Raw genomic sequence first — 14,405 nt, forward strand, 5'->3', positions numbered from 1 at the left:
GACGCTCTGTTAAAAAAAAAAAAAAAAAAATTCCTGAAATCAACAACAGTGATTCAAAGGCTTCAAAGGTCAATTGTATTTCAAAGTGTTTAATAAACTATGATACTAATACATGTATAAGTAAGGAAACTAGTGTTATCATTGGTATTTATCACATGGATTATTTATGATTTTCACAACTTAGAAAACTTCCTTGAGAGATAGCAAAGATATCCACAGCCCCTTATAATGAGGTATGGCCTCAGGCTCCTCTGGAGTGACATATTAGGCCCCCTGGTGGGGCCACCCCTTAAGGAGTTCTGGACCCATGCCAGCCTGTGAACACTTGGTGTGACCTCTGACCCCTAGTGTGATCTTGGGCCCAGTAGGCCCTAGTCCTTAGCATGGGCCAAGGGGACAGCCATGGAGCTGGGCAGCTGCTTCAAGACCTACGAGGAGTTCAAAGAGTGCTTCAGCACCTACAAAAAGGAGAACAGGTGCTCCTTCATTTTCAGGGGCTGCATCTCTGTCCACTTCCACAGCCTCAACCATGGCACCTCCATCTGCGCGAACATCCTATATGTGCAAGTGAAATTTGTCTGTATTCAGACCCAAACAGGAAGAGAACACGGGAGGTGAACATGTGCCCAGCATATCTGCTCCTGAGGTATGAGGAAAGACTAGATGGACACAGTGAACTTAGCACCCACCGTGTACATATTTATTTCAAAAATAGCTATTTCTGGAGGAAACACCTTTGGCAAATCACAAAGGACAGTGTGCCTGCAAGACACTCCAGCCTGTGCTATCCACATCCAAGAAGGACCTTGATAAAGTTGACAAGTCCCCAGTAGAATCATCATTTTACCTAAATGAGGTACAAATGCCCTCAAAGCTAGAGCAGGCTAAGATAGCAAAAGTGATGAAGAACATTCTTAAGGTAGATGAGGGTTCCATGGCTTCCTTCAGTGTGGGCACTAACCAAGACCTGGACCAGCTGAACTTCCAGAGCAGCAAGATGAGTGACCTGTTCATCTGCTTCCCAGAGAATCTCTTGATGCACTGGGTGGAGAAAATCCTGGACCACATCCTCTATGCTTTCTTTTTTTTTTTGCAGTGCTGGGGATCGAACTCAGGGCCTTGTTCTTGAGAGGCAAGCACTCTACCGACTGAGCTATCTCAGTCTATGCTTTCTTGATGGAGAATAAAGAACAAGAAGGTCGAGTGGTCCACTTTGCTGTGCTCAAGACTGAGACAGTCACCTCCATGGTCAAGATGCTGAGCATCTTCACAGAGTTTAACTCTGATTGGCACAAGGTCAAGGTGGTCTTTGTGGATCCTTCATTCTCTCACCAGACCAATTATCAGATCTTGCATTCTGCTGGCACTCTTGTTTGCATCTACCACCCAACCTGGCTCTTGGAGAAGTTACATCATAGTTCAGCAAATCCATCCTTTACAAGGCTCATGAAGGAAGTCCTGTGGGAAGCTGTGTTTGTCACTTCTGATGCCAGTCTTAAAAATTTCTGTCAGATTTCCCAAGCCCTGCTAGATGAGGATCTCTTTAGCTTCCTATAGACCCACTGGTTCTCCTGTGAACTGTTATAGTACATGCACATAAGGAAGGGCCTGCGTGTTTGTAATACCATATGGGCAGCCTAGACATCATCACCAGCAAGTTGGCAAGTCTCTTTCAGAAGCAACAGTCCCTGCTGGACTGCATTCTCCACTTTGTGGAATATATAGACTTTTTCAATATCAAGGGCTTGAAGAACTTACCCAGAACTCCTCCCAAGTTAAAGAGAACCTGGACTCCAAGCATGCCACCAAAGGCCAAGAAGCCTTTGGAATCTGTGGAGGGAGCCTAATGAGAGAGTGTGGAAGAGTCAAAGCCAGACTCACAGCAAGTTTAGTTGCAGCAGCTGCCCCGGCAGCCCTCCCTGGGTGGCATACTAGATACCTTGAACCAGAGTGACTCTGAACTAGCCTACAATTGTGCCACAATGAATGGGAAGTGGTACAGAATTCCACCATCTGGTGGACATGGCCAGATCTCAGTGGACATTCAACTACTAGAGGACTCTCACCAGGTTAGCAAAGATGGCTGTAGCTGCAGCTGTTTCTTTCAACAATGGTGCCACCTGCCTTGCTGGCACATTTTGGCCCTGCTGCTTACCAGCCAGAAACCTGTAGGTGAAGCCATGGTGTGCCCATGGTGGCAGAAGAAGTACCAGCACCTACTGGGGCCCAATGGGGAGCTCCAAGACCATGATGTGATCCACACACTTACCAGCCTGAAAAGCAAGGTCAGACAGATATGATTCAGGACCTAAGCAGAGTTAGCAAACCTACTTATGCAAACTGAGGGGCCAGAGCTGGAAGAGTGCTATTCTACTCTGTGCAAGATTGTGGACATCTGGGCTGACCCTTGTTAACCTCCTGAGTTCATTTAGCAGCCCAGAGACTTCAGGGATGTAGGCTGCCTGCCTTTCCTCTGGGGAGAACATGAAGAAGGTGAGGGACTCCCTGCTGCTGAAGCCACAATTCAGGACTGAATGATCTGCACTGGCTCAATTAGACCAAACCCCTCTCCTAGGAAGTGTGAGAGTTCAGAGTGGGCAGGTCATGATAGCGGTCAGTGTTTTGATCAATGTCTTCCTTAGTAGGGCTATAAATATTATTAAAAAAAAAAAAAAATATATATATATATATATATATATATATATATATATGAGGGACCTCACTGTGATTCTGATTGTGCCCCTTTTCAGTCTGCCCTTTGACATTCCATGGATACTTCATTCATTGTTCAAGGCCAAAGTTATCCCCATACTGAAAGGTCACCTCTCTTTCTTTCCTATCCCCTGAGATGAGAATGTATTCTCCCTGCAGAGATGAACCCCTACCCCAGGATAGGATGAGACAAAATGGGCCTGGTAAAAAGGGTCTGTTTTCAGGAACAAAGAGAAGGAGGGTGACCCTTGATTGTTGCTACTCTTTATGAAGAATCTGTTATTTGTACCTATTTTTATTCATATTAAATAGTCTTTTTTTTTTTTTAAGAAAACTTCCTTGATGTAGCAAACAATATCCAAAAGCACATGATGCAACTTATCTATCTTGTCATAACTATGGTTATATGTACTTAGTTAAGTTCCTATTTTCTTCCAGCATAGAAATCATCCCTACTGAACTTCCCCCTTTGCCGGGGTCCAGCCCTAGCAGGGGTTGTGTGTCCCTGGTGGATGGGAGGCATTGGCACGGTGGAGAAACAACAGAGACACCAAGTGTTCTGAGACTGAATCTATATCTTTATTTTTTCTGTCAGCCTTTTTATAGACATTTTTCTTTAGTAATGATTATATCATTTTATAGTTAGTTTAAAATAAGAAAAACCTTCCAAAGTACAATCTATGCTTCTTCTCAAAATACACATTCTCTATGATAGCCCAGACCAAAACAACCTTATTTCCCAGCTAGATTAAAACAACCTTGTCTCCCAGCTAAACTGAGGGCGCATGATCTGCCTTCAACCTTCAGAACATGCACATTACTAGATTTTCTCAGAAACAACCCCCACCATGAACTCCAGTGTTTAATAGTGAAAAGCTTTTACTATTATTAACAAGGGGCAAAGAAATCAACTTATAGTTAATATTAGTCTATTCTATCTCATAAAATGGCAGACTACAATCTTTTTCTGATTCTCAAAGAATTAGACTAAACATAGGAAAAACACAAATTATATTTATGACTAATCTAAATATTTTTATTATGTAAAGTATCTCTAGAATCAACTATTAAAACTAGGAAAGCAACAAAGGCTAAACACTGCATCCAAGCTCAGAGGAATGCCTCTTTATCCATCTATATTTAGATATTATTATTCTAAAGCAATCACAGACTCCTTTTAACTTGAGCACAGCTACAGTTGTTTATTTTCATATATATTTTCATATATATTATCTAAGTATTATTGCTAAATTTTTATTGTATACTATTTTGTGTCCCAATACAGTAAAACCTTCCCAATGTTTTTCCAATGTTTCTCACAATATATTGATTATTAATATTAAAAAGCAACTACACATGGAGACTTGCCATGTCTATGGCCCCCAAGAGGGAGGATGATCAACAGAACTGTGTCAAGTGTTGAGTCCTGTACTCCTGCAGAACCATGTCAAGTGTTGGAGTGGTAGGAAATAGATGTGGCACCCCTTGAATGCTCAGCAGTGAACTGGATGTTCTCCCTTTGATTTCACAGCACCTACACAGAGTCCTATTAGAGCATTTATTTTGTAGCATTGGCACTGGCTGTTCACCAATCTCGCATATGGAGCATAAAATGCTTATGAATTTTGAATTTTATGAATTTGTTTACTTTTGAATTTCCAATGATTAACATAGTTCATAGCACATAATGGAGTCTCAAGACATTATGTGTATACTATTGGACTCAGTTGCATGCATCAAGTACAGAAACAGAAAAAAAGCACCCACATCCACTACTTTTTCCGATTTGCCATTTTAACTACATTTTGGTTACAGATAAAGAAAACTGAGCTGTAAAGGAGAATGGCAATGGAATTCAGGTAGAGAAATTAAATGCCACATGCAGGAAAATAAAAAAAAATCATTTGAACAGAAGTAGCAATGGGGAAGAAACAGAACTGAGATAGACATAGAGATCAAAGAAACATGATTTGGAAAAGAAATGAATTTATGGTTAAGAAAGAATGAGATGTTAGAAATGACTTTAAGATTCGTGTCTTACAAAACTGGAGAGTTAGTGGAATAATTCACAGACTGAAGACACCAGGCAGTGATGTGATTATTGTGGCTGCTGTTATGAGGAGTCACGAAGGAACACAGACATAGTTCCTGGTTTCAGGTTTAGACATGTTAATTTTGTCATGACTCTCAGAAACCCAAGCAGGAAAATATGGAAATATATTTGAAAGCATTTTGTGTTTAAATCATATATTGAAGTTGTGGATTGCCTAGGAAGGCAGCAGAGAAGGAATTAAAGAAGGCCAGGGTCAATATTGATGAATCCAATACTGAGGTGCCTGATAAGGTATAGGAAAAGAAAAGTGAATTATGGAGAAAAGTAGATAACACTAAGTGGAATTTAATGTGAGGTATAAAAACAAAGCAAGTATAGATATCTTGTTTGTGGGACTGGGTTGCACAATGTAAGAATAGAATTGGGCAAAAGATAAAGCAGACTGTGGTGTTGAGGAAGTGTGTGTGTGTGGTCATTTGATTCTAGAGAGCAGGACTGTTCTTGGAGTTACTATGTTGCCAATAGATGGTAAAAAACAACTCAAGGCTTAGTTATAAAAGTTTTCAAGATAATTTTTATTATTCATTTTCTTAGTCATCCACACACTAAGAGTAGAAAATTATGAATAGAGTCTATTAAAGATGATCACTCTGAATTGAGGCCAAAATGTTTTTCCAATCTAATAAAAGAGAAAAAAAAATCACAAAAAGACAACATATACATTGGAAATAGTTTGAAATAGAGACATTTAGGAATGTGGAGAAGAAAAATATTGTGTGGTTGGGTGAATTTATAAATTTAAAATGAACTTAAGGGCTTATTTTTTCTTATGTAAAATATAATCCATATTAGATTTTTTAAAAAGTCCCAGCAAAACTGTATAAGATGAATTAATATTGACTGAAAGTGAATGAAGCAGGTTTGTGAATAATGGGTTGGTTCACCTTTTCTTGAGTAAGTCCATAAGTAAAAGTTCTTGAGGTATTAGGGTAAAATTGAATGTGATTTTAAAAGAAACAGAGAAAAAATCATAGACTGCCAAAGTTCATAGTCTTTCCTAACATGTAACTTGAGATGTAACTTGAGTCATTACAGCAACTGACATATGTAAAACTCTCAGTTTATTAAGACTTTTTTGGTAACATTTTATGAGGGATAGGATCAGAAATCATTACCCCCAGACATGATAAATAATTTGCTTATGATATGTAATAAATATGTGTCAGAAACCTGAAGAAATCTGACTTTTGACTTCAACTGAGTAATTTCTATACCACAACGTGCTCTCTTAAAAACAGTCATGAGCTTATTAATAAGACAAAACTGAGAAACCTTGCTTCTGAGAAGCAAACTTTGTGGAGGGGGTGGTAAACAATAACAACTACCACTGTTAACACTGTTCACAATAGTTTCTTCTTTTGCTATATTCATAATTAAAGTGGGACCATAATAATTTTGCATATTTATTACATGCTCAATACATACTGAACATGTTGGTAAGCTCGTTCACATATTAAGCATCTCTTTTAATTTATTCAGTATTCCCAATAGTGAGAAAGTTGAGAAAGCACTGTGAGAAAGCACTGTGCAGCTGTGCAGAAGTAGTGAGAGCAATGGGAGCACAAATCCTGACTTCCAAAGACTTCTAATGACAACCCAAACCAAGAGAAACAAATCTCAAGTCCTCGGTCAAGCATTACTGTTCTCTCTCTTTTTTTTAAACTTTATTTTATTTACTTTTTTAGGTGGTACTAAGGATTGAACCCAGTGCCTCAAACATGCTAGGCAAGAACTCTACCACTGAGCCACAACCCCAGCCCTGCTGTTCTCTTAAGTCACTCACTCTCTGCCTACCAAAGTTTGTAAACCACAAACAAACAAACAAACAAACAAAAAACCTTATGCTTGCCTCTCTTTTTCATTTTAAAGTTTGTGTGCTAAGCCATAGAGTAGAAATTTGTAATTCCCAAAATGTTGAAAAAGAAGGAAAGAATAAAAGAAAAAGAGGGAAGAGGAAGAAGAAAGGGATGGAAAAGAAAGAACAAAGAAATTCATAATCCCTTTGCTCCTAATTTCTCAACAAAACTGACACCAACTTGATTGTTAAGGACATCAGGTTATGTCAATCTGTTTTATCACATGGTTTTGTACTCAGAGTAAGCCTGACAAAAGATTATCTTTCAGTGTTACTTTTAAAACAAGTCAATTGTGTACTACAGTGATATTTAGAATATGGATTTAATATCAGAAATAAAAGCCAGGGATAAAGAAAATCTGATGTTGACTCATGAAATTGCTAATATTCTACCATTTTAGTCTAAGGTAAATGACAGTTTTTTATGGTTCCAACTAATATAAGTTATAGTTGTTAAGATCAATCATCATGGTGTGTACTATACAGAATTCAAATACATTTTTCAATCTTATTAAATATGCACCTTAGGTTTCCCTCGACTCTTGATATGATCTTAATATGGAATTCAAGTTCATGACCTTCAGTAATCAATCCAATGCTCCAAAATTTCTATTCCAGTTTAGTTATTTGAGATATGTCATATATACAGGTAGTTTTACTCTGTTTTTTATACTAGCACATTTACAAATCTATCAAAGAATAAATTCTATTTAAGTACAATTTTTATTGAATGGTTAATTTCATGAAACAATGAATTTTGTTGGAATTAACAAAAATAGTGGTAGCTCACGTAAGTAAATTTTACAGGTACCAGAGAACAAGCACTCACTGTTCTCAACACGTTTTAAAAATGTGAATCACTTGTAAGCTTTTAAGAAGGAATAGCACACATTTTAAATCCTTTAAGTGAAATAAATAACAGAATAAAATTACACATGCTAAGAATAGCATGAGATTATTATAAAATAATTAGGAAAGCTAAAAGAGATGAAAATAAAGGTATAAATTAATATGTTAAATGCATTAAGTTATTATAACTTATGAAAGCTTACAGTTATACTCTTCTGTATTTTCTTCAACACAAAAGAGGAAAAAATAACTCTATACATATTCGTATGAGCAAAAAAGGATTCGGATTACCTGTTTAACTAAATAGAACTGATATAAAATATTTGATAAAAACAGTGGATTTGGGTCAAATAAAAAAATTGGAAAAGGACCATTTTAATCACAATAATCTCATTTTTAAACAGGTGTTCTTAAAGGACTGACATTTAATGCAATTCAAGATCTACAAAGCATTGTTTCTGCATGACCCCTATAGAAGGATTACTTTACAGAAACGAATTCCTTGTTCAACAGCATAATTTGGACCCCGTTTCAGAAAGCAGGTACTGTTTTTTTTTGTGTGTGTTAAACTGTATTCAAACTGAAAAGAATGCTAACGGAAATCAAAAGCATAAAACCCTTGTGGCCAATTTTGTAGCTGCTCATTTATAGAGTTGCTTCAATGTGATTAAAGCTTAATATGTTATGCACTTAAGTATATGTTTTATCTTTGAATTGTAAACATTTTAATAGCATCAGTAAACAAACACTATTGATATTCTAAAAATACTAAGTTAAAAGTGGTAAAATATTTTGTTTTTATTTGATTTTAGTTTGACACAAGCATGGCAAGTATACAAAGATAGTGTAAAATTATGAAAAATAGTAAGAGAAGCAATACTCTGGAATAACCTCCTGCTTCCTGATATTTTCATCAGTTAATGTGCACTGTGCTAGTGGATATAGTTTGTGCTTTTGATGTGTTTCAGTTTGAAGACTGCCATTAAGTAAAATAAACAGGAAGTCATTCTCAGAAAGAGGGGGAGTCATCCCTATCAGGGGAAGGTCTCTACTGAAGAGAAATGACTTAATACTCTTTGTGCAGCAATTTCACTTTCTTACATATATATAATGATAATGGAAATCACTAAATAGTAATTATACCTATTATGAGGACAGTTTACTATTGTGTGACTTAATAATAGTCCTTTAAAATGGAAACCCTAAAATATTTTAAATTCATGATTAGATATACATTTAATATTCATGACTATGGGTACCAATAAACTATTTCAAATTAAATCCACTCTGTGCTAGTTAACTACTATACTTATGAGGTATTTTTTTAGAATATCTATGAAGGAGGTCATTATAATCTGCATATATAATGATTTTTACTTATTTTTCATTACTTATAAAATAATGACAACTTCAGCTCCATTTTCAAAGCTGTTACATCTGTCCTCTAATCTGTCAGCTTAATTCACATTAATTGATTCAATATATTGGAGTGTATTTTCCTCAGCTTATTCTACATTTTCAGTTTCTGTGAGCTTGGTATTTAGGGTAAAAGAAGAAAAGAGACTAAATCTGAGTTTGAGTTAGAGTGATTAGTGAGTGGTTCTCAGGGCCTGAAGTTTTACCACTACATTTAATTTTACTTTCTAATTAGCCATATTCAAATTTCAGTAGGTCATTACAGAAAAGTTTGCACTTCCCCTGCCTTTTATTCATTCATTAAATCATGCTAATTTGCTATTCTGACTGAAGTACCTAACTGTACTGGGTATCGTTAGGTTTGTGGAAAAAGTAACCAAAAATTTTCTTCTATAGAAAAATAATTTATAAAACAAAGAAAGAGAAAGAATTTAGAAGGAAACAAAGTCTTTAACAGTGAAACTCCAAACCGTGGAAAAAGTGAGTTTCTCATAAATTAGTACATGGTTATATACTAATATTAGAAAATTGTTATGTAATTTTGTCATTATAGTTCTACTTGTTACAAAACAAATAATCTCAGGATATGATGTGCAACATTAAAATAATAATCTGTATTCTCTCTACAAGTATGAGCATCTTGGAAAGTGTTATTTCCTGTAAAGTGTTTTCCTTTGACTCTTAATGATGGCAGCATTTTAATAAATCAAACTCCATATTAAATTTCTACTTCTAATTCTGATATACCTGTAATTCACAAGTAAACTAAATCTAGGTACCTTTGTTGAGATTTGAAATGTTGGAAATAAGTTGTGTGTGATGTTTGTGAAATTCAAAGAAATCCAATTGAACAACTGAACACTGTAGTGTGAGGTTTCAGATGCCACACTCACTTCCAGATGGGTGATGCACATGCAATGTAAATCTATGCTAGAACTACCAACAGATGGAAGTAGAATGGAGTAAATACCTGGACCACCTGTGAAGTAGTACATTCTATTAATTACTAACTGAATTGTATTAAATTCGTGCAGTTCAACAGAGCTCTAATTAATTTTTGAGAAGAGGCTTTTTGTCAACCTATTAATAAATCCAGGATTCAAGTTGAGGATATGGAGTTTATTCAGCTGTACAGGGAACCTGTGGAAGCTTGTTGGCAGATCATAGTTCACTCTTATTATGTCACCCTGGTTATTGCTCTACCCAGCTGATTGAAAAAACATATTGGTAGAAGAGGAGGCAATTGAAACAGATGAGACAGACTGAACACTGCAAAAGGACATAAGTGAATTACAATTGATGAATCTTTTGAGAGTGGATTCATAGTGTCACTTTAAATAGAGCCCCATTTTATTCACGTACGGTGCCTAATCTGTCACTACAACCGCTAAAAACTTTCAGGGGAGACACTGACAGTTTAATTTTGACACAACCAACTAAATTCCTCCCATAATAGGAGACAACATATATTAAAAGGGGTCCTGAGTTCAGCCTCTTAGAATGAAATGCTTCACTCAGTACCTTGCACAACCCTGAAGTAGACATTGGCTCAGTTCCAAGAGGAAGAGCTTCCTTCCATTAAAGAGGAGCCTTCGTGGCTCTGGGTTTATAGATTTTAACAGTTGGCTGGATTCTCATCACTGATGAAAGGAAACTTCTATTCCTTAGCATTAAAACAACTGAAGGGTACTGTAGTTGAAAAGAATAAAGTAGAAATTTTTTCAAATTTCAAAATGTAATTTTCATCATTAATTTTAATGAAAAATTTCATAGAAAAATTTTAAAAACCTTTGCATGTATGACTTCCATATATATTATATATAATGTTATGTATTATATATGTATATTAATGTTAACAGCACTGTTACCTGTTAAAATGTTCAAAATGTGGTATTCAGAGTTGACATCTTAAGGAAATTTCCATGGAGACAGTTTGAATACTATGAAGAATTTTCTACGAATTGGAGTGTCCACAGTAGTCTTTCAGGGGCAATATGTCCAGATCAATAGAAAAGGGCATTGTTAACTGTCAGGAAGGGAGCTAGAATAGTTCCTTACAAAATTGTTATTCAATAATAAAATCTTAATTAATTTTGAAGTGATTGTTCTCGACATCTACATTTTGCCATTTTTAAAATTAGTTATTTTTAAGTATATTTGTAGTTCTCTTTTAGAAAATATTGTTTTGAAATATTTTATGGGAAATTTTTTATATGAAATGCATAAAAATAACTACAGATGTGAACTAAACTAGATTATGTAAGATTTATTAATTGGTATGAAATATTGTACAATCAGAAGTTACATAAACTTCCTTTGCAGAATTTATCTCTATCTGCCAGTTGTGGAGGGGATGGTTCATTGGCTATCTGTGGATTATTCTCTGTATAAGCCTATTCATTGAGGACATATTGAAGAATTAATATTTCTCAATTTGGAGTCCCTAAGGAAATGAAAGAAAACTGTTTACCCAAAGCCAGAAGGAGAGGCGGAAAAAGTATAAATTTCAGGGTGATGACATGATGACATGCTTTATAGTGCAGAAACGTTTGCTAGCATGATAGAAGGCATTCATACATTTTAAATATCTGAACACTTTGACTAATGTACATTTATGTACAATATTTCATATGTGATACTTGCCCAGTAAATAGTACATCTTGTTGGATATTTACATTATGAAAGAACTCAGAAAAAATATTTATATTTACTCAGAACCATGCTTTCCTGTGCTTGTTAAAAAGACAAGGAAGACAGCAAATCCAAAATAAATTTTCTGGAATTTATTTTTTAATATGAGAAAATTTTCATCCAATCCTTACATGCAAGCAATGGAGGTAGTCTGAATCCTCAGTCACTAACACTGAAAAATCCCCCTACAATATATAAGGGACTTTATCTCTATCAGTACATCTAAAACTCAGTTAATCTCTCTGTACTAAGCCTAGCACACAGGGTGAATTCCAGACAAACAAATAATTAATGAGATACAGACTCCTCCCTAAAAACTCTCACATTTGCAAAGTGTATTGAAGCAGTTAGGACAAATGGAAAGATTATAGACTTTGGAATAAGGCAGACCTAAAAATGAATCTCTATATTAATATTATCTAGCTGTGTAAATTTGAGCTCTTATCCTAATTTTTATGAACCTCAGGTTTCCATCAACTAAAAGTAATACCTCATTTTTTTCAGAGTATAAGTTGAAATAAAACATATCTACATTTATGTATACACACAGTAGCACACACATGTGCCCACATACACTCACATAATCAGATGAATTTGATTTGAAATGTGTAAGGTATTTAAACAGATGGTTGCTGTTGTGATAAAATAAGAACCATAGGCTTTTAATCACTGAGCAGAACAGACCTTTTTCAGAATGTGATAAGATTTTCAAGAAAACAAAAAAAGGATAGAAAGAGGAAAACTAAGAGAAAGAGATGAAGGGGAGAAGACAGGAGCAAAGAAGAGAAAGGAGTAATACATGTGACCCCATTTCTTGTCACTAATATTTGTACTCTGGGAGCTTTTGTGAGATATAAGAGTAACAGAAAAATGTTAGGATACTATCATAAATGATAATAAAATGGAATTGTAAAACAGCTCTCATTCATAGTTGAAATATTGATTATAGTACTTTGCTGGATTTGGGGTTGGTACATTGCAACATGTCCTAATTCTCATGTTCCTGGGTATTTTAGAGACCTGGAAGCCTACTAACTGCATTTCTCATATCATTTTTTCCACAGTGTTCTGTATTTCATGTCACATTAAACGGGAGACACATGAGATAGGGAAGGTGTAGGGAAGCAAAAGACCTGCCACTGTCTTTCTAGCTACTTGGGCTCCAGTGGCTTTCCTTGATGTCACATGTCTCAGTCCTGGAAGCTGTGCTTATTGCTGGTAGTCACTTAAAATCCCTGTGATGTCTAACTCTTTGAAAGCTAGCAATTAATCTAAGATTTTCACTGTGGTCATTCCTGACATTTCTTCCTTCAGCAATTCCAACTTTTTAATACCTAATATCTAAATTCCTTTCTGTGTAAAGTACCTTGATTTTATTGTTGTTTTTTCTGACAAAACCTTGACAAAGAGAAGATACCTAAATACACACACACACACACACACACACACACACATACACACACACACACACACACACACACACACCAAATAAATGCAGAAGTCTAAGATAGTACATAAAAAGAGAGGCATGTTAGGCAAAACACTTGGTTTTAAAAAGGTCATAATCTGCCCTCACTTGGTGTTATCTTGGTGTAGCTTCACAAAGTTAATCTAACATAATTAAGACAGCGTATTATGGGGCAGGTAGAGTCCTGAGGCAGCTCTCTGGAATAGAACAGATTTTCACACAGAAATTTTTTAATGTCTCTATGAAAACTTGATATGAAAGTGAAATGAAACTGCAGATCAGTGGAGAAAGAATGTCCTAGCCAATAAATTGTGCTAGTAAAATATACTGTCCACAAATATAACTAAAATTTGATCTCTCAGCATATCATAAGCAAAGAAGGAAAAAAAACATTATATTTAAAACCTTAATTTTGAACTTTAAATAAGAAAATATCGTATAACTTTAATATAGAGAAAATAAGTTTAAACAAAGTGTGTGAGTCAGCTTTCTATTCCTATAAAAATACCTTAGGTAATCCACATATAAAAAGAAAAGCCTTATTTGGCTCACAATTTTGAGGTTCTAGACCATGGTCAGTTGGCCCCGATGTCTTTGAGCCTGAGACAAGACAGCACATTGTTAAGTAGAGCACCTGACAGCAAAACCACCCGTCCCATGGTCAGAAAGTCAGAAAAGAAAGAAATGAAGGACTGGAATCTCTCTATCCCATTGAAGGGCATGCTCCTTAATCGCAGAAAGATCTCTCAGTGGCCTCTATCTCTCAACAGCACTGTGGGCTACAGACCAAGCCTTAACACATGGGCTTTTCAGGATATTCCAGATCTAAACTGTAGGAAGAAAGCATGTTCTATAAATAAGCAACATAAAAAATGTGTTTAAAATAGAAAAAAAAAAGTAGATTATAATGAAAAACCTAAGTGAATTTTGACTGTAAATTAAAATATAAGTTTACAAATTTGAGACTGGCCTGGGCAACTTACTAAGAACCTGTTAGGAAAAAAAAAAAAGGGGGGGGTTCCGGGGGAGTGAATTATGTGTCCTTTTCAGGAATACTATATCAAAATTAGGAAGTAGAAAACCCTACAGCTAATGTAGGGCAAATTAACATTAATAAATTAGGCAATTAGTAACAAAGATTACTGTAAATTGTTTCTAAGGGACATTTTTCTGCCTTAGTAAACTAAGAAGCAATAACCTGGGGTTCAAACAGTGGAATTCTATCTAATGGACAGTATTATTCCTTTAGCACAATAGTATTTCTTTTTATTTTGAAAATTTTTATTTTTGTGCATTATAAT

General features: G+C 35.5%; 1 protein-coding gene and 1 pseudogene across 1 annotated transcript in view; both read left to right on the plus strand.

The window, feature by feature from the left end:
* The window catches only part of Cntn5 (contactin 5), a 1,239,665-nt gene that overhangs the window by 255,295 nt on the left and 969,965 nt on the right, over positions 1 to 14,405 (plus strand). The window contains exon 3 of the mRNA XM_047518061.1: positions 7,934 to 8,071. The gene's annotated coding sequence lies outside the window, so the exon portion shown is untranslated. The remainder of the gene's footprint in view (positions 1 to 7,933; positions 8,072 to 14,405) is intronic.
* On the plus strand, positions 403 to 2,534 carry LOC124959723 (zinc finger SWIM domain-containing protein 3-like; annotated as a pseudogene).

Source organism: Sciurus carolinensis, chromosome 11, assembly GCF_902686445.1.
Source record: "Sciurus carolinensis chromosome 11, mSciCar1.2, whole genome shotgun sequence".
Classification (NCBI taxonomy): domain Eukaryota; kingdom Metazoa; phylum Chordata; class Mammalia; order Rodentia; family Sciuridae; genus Sciurus; species Sciurus carolinensis.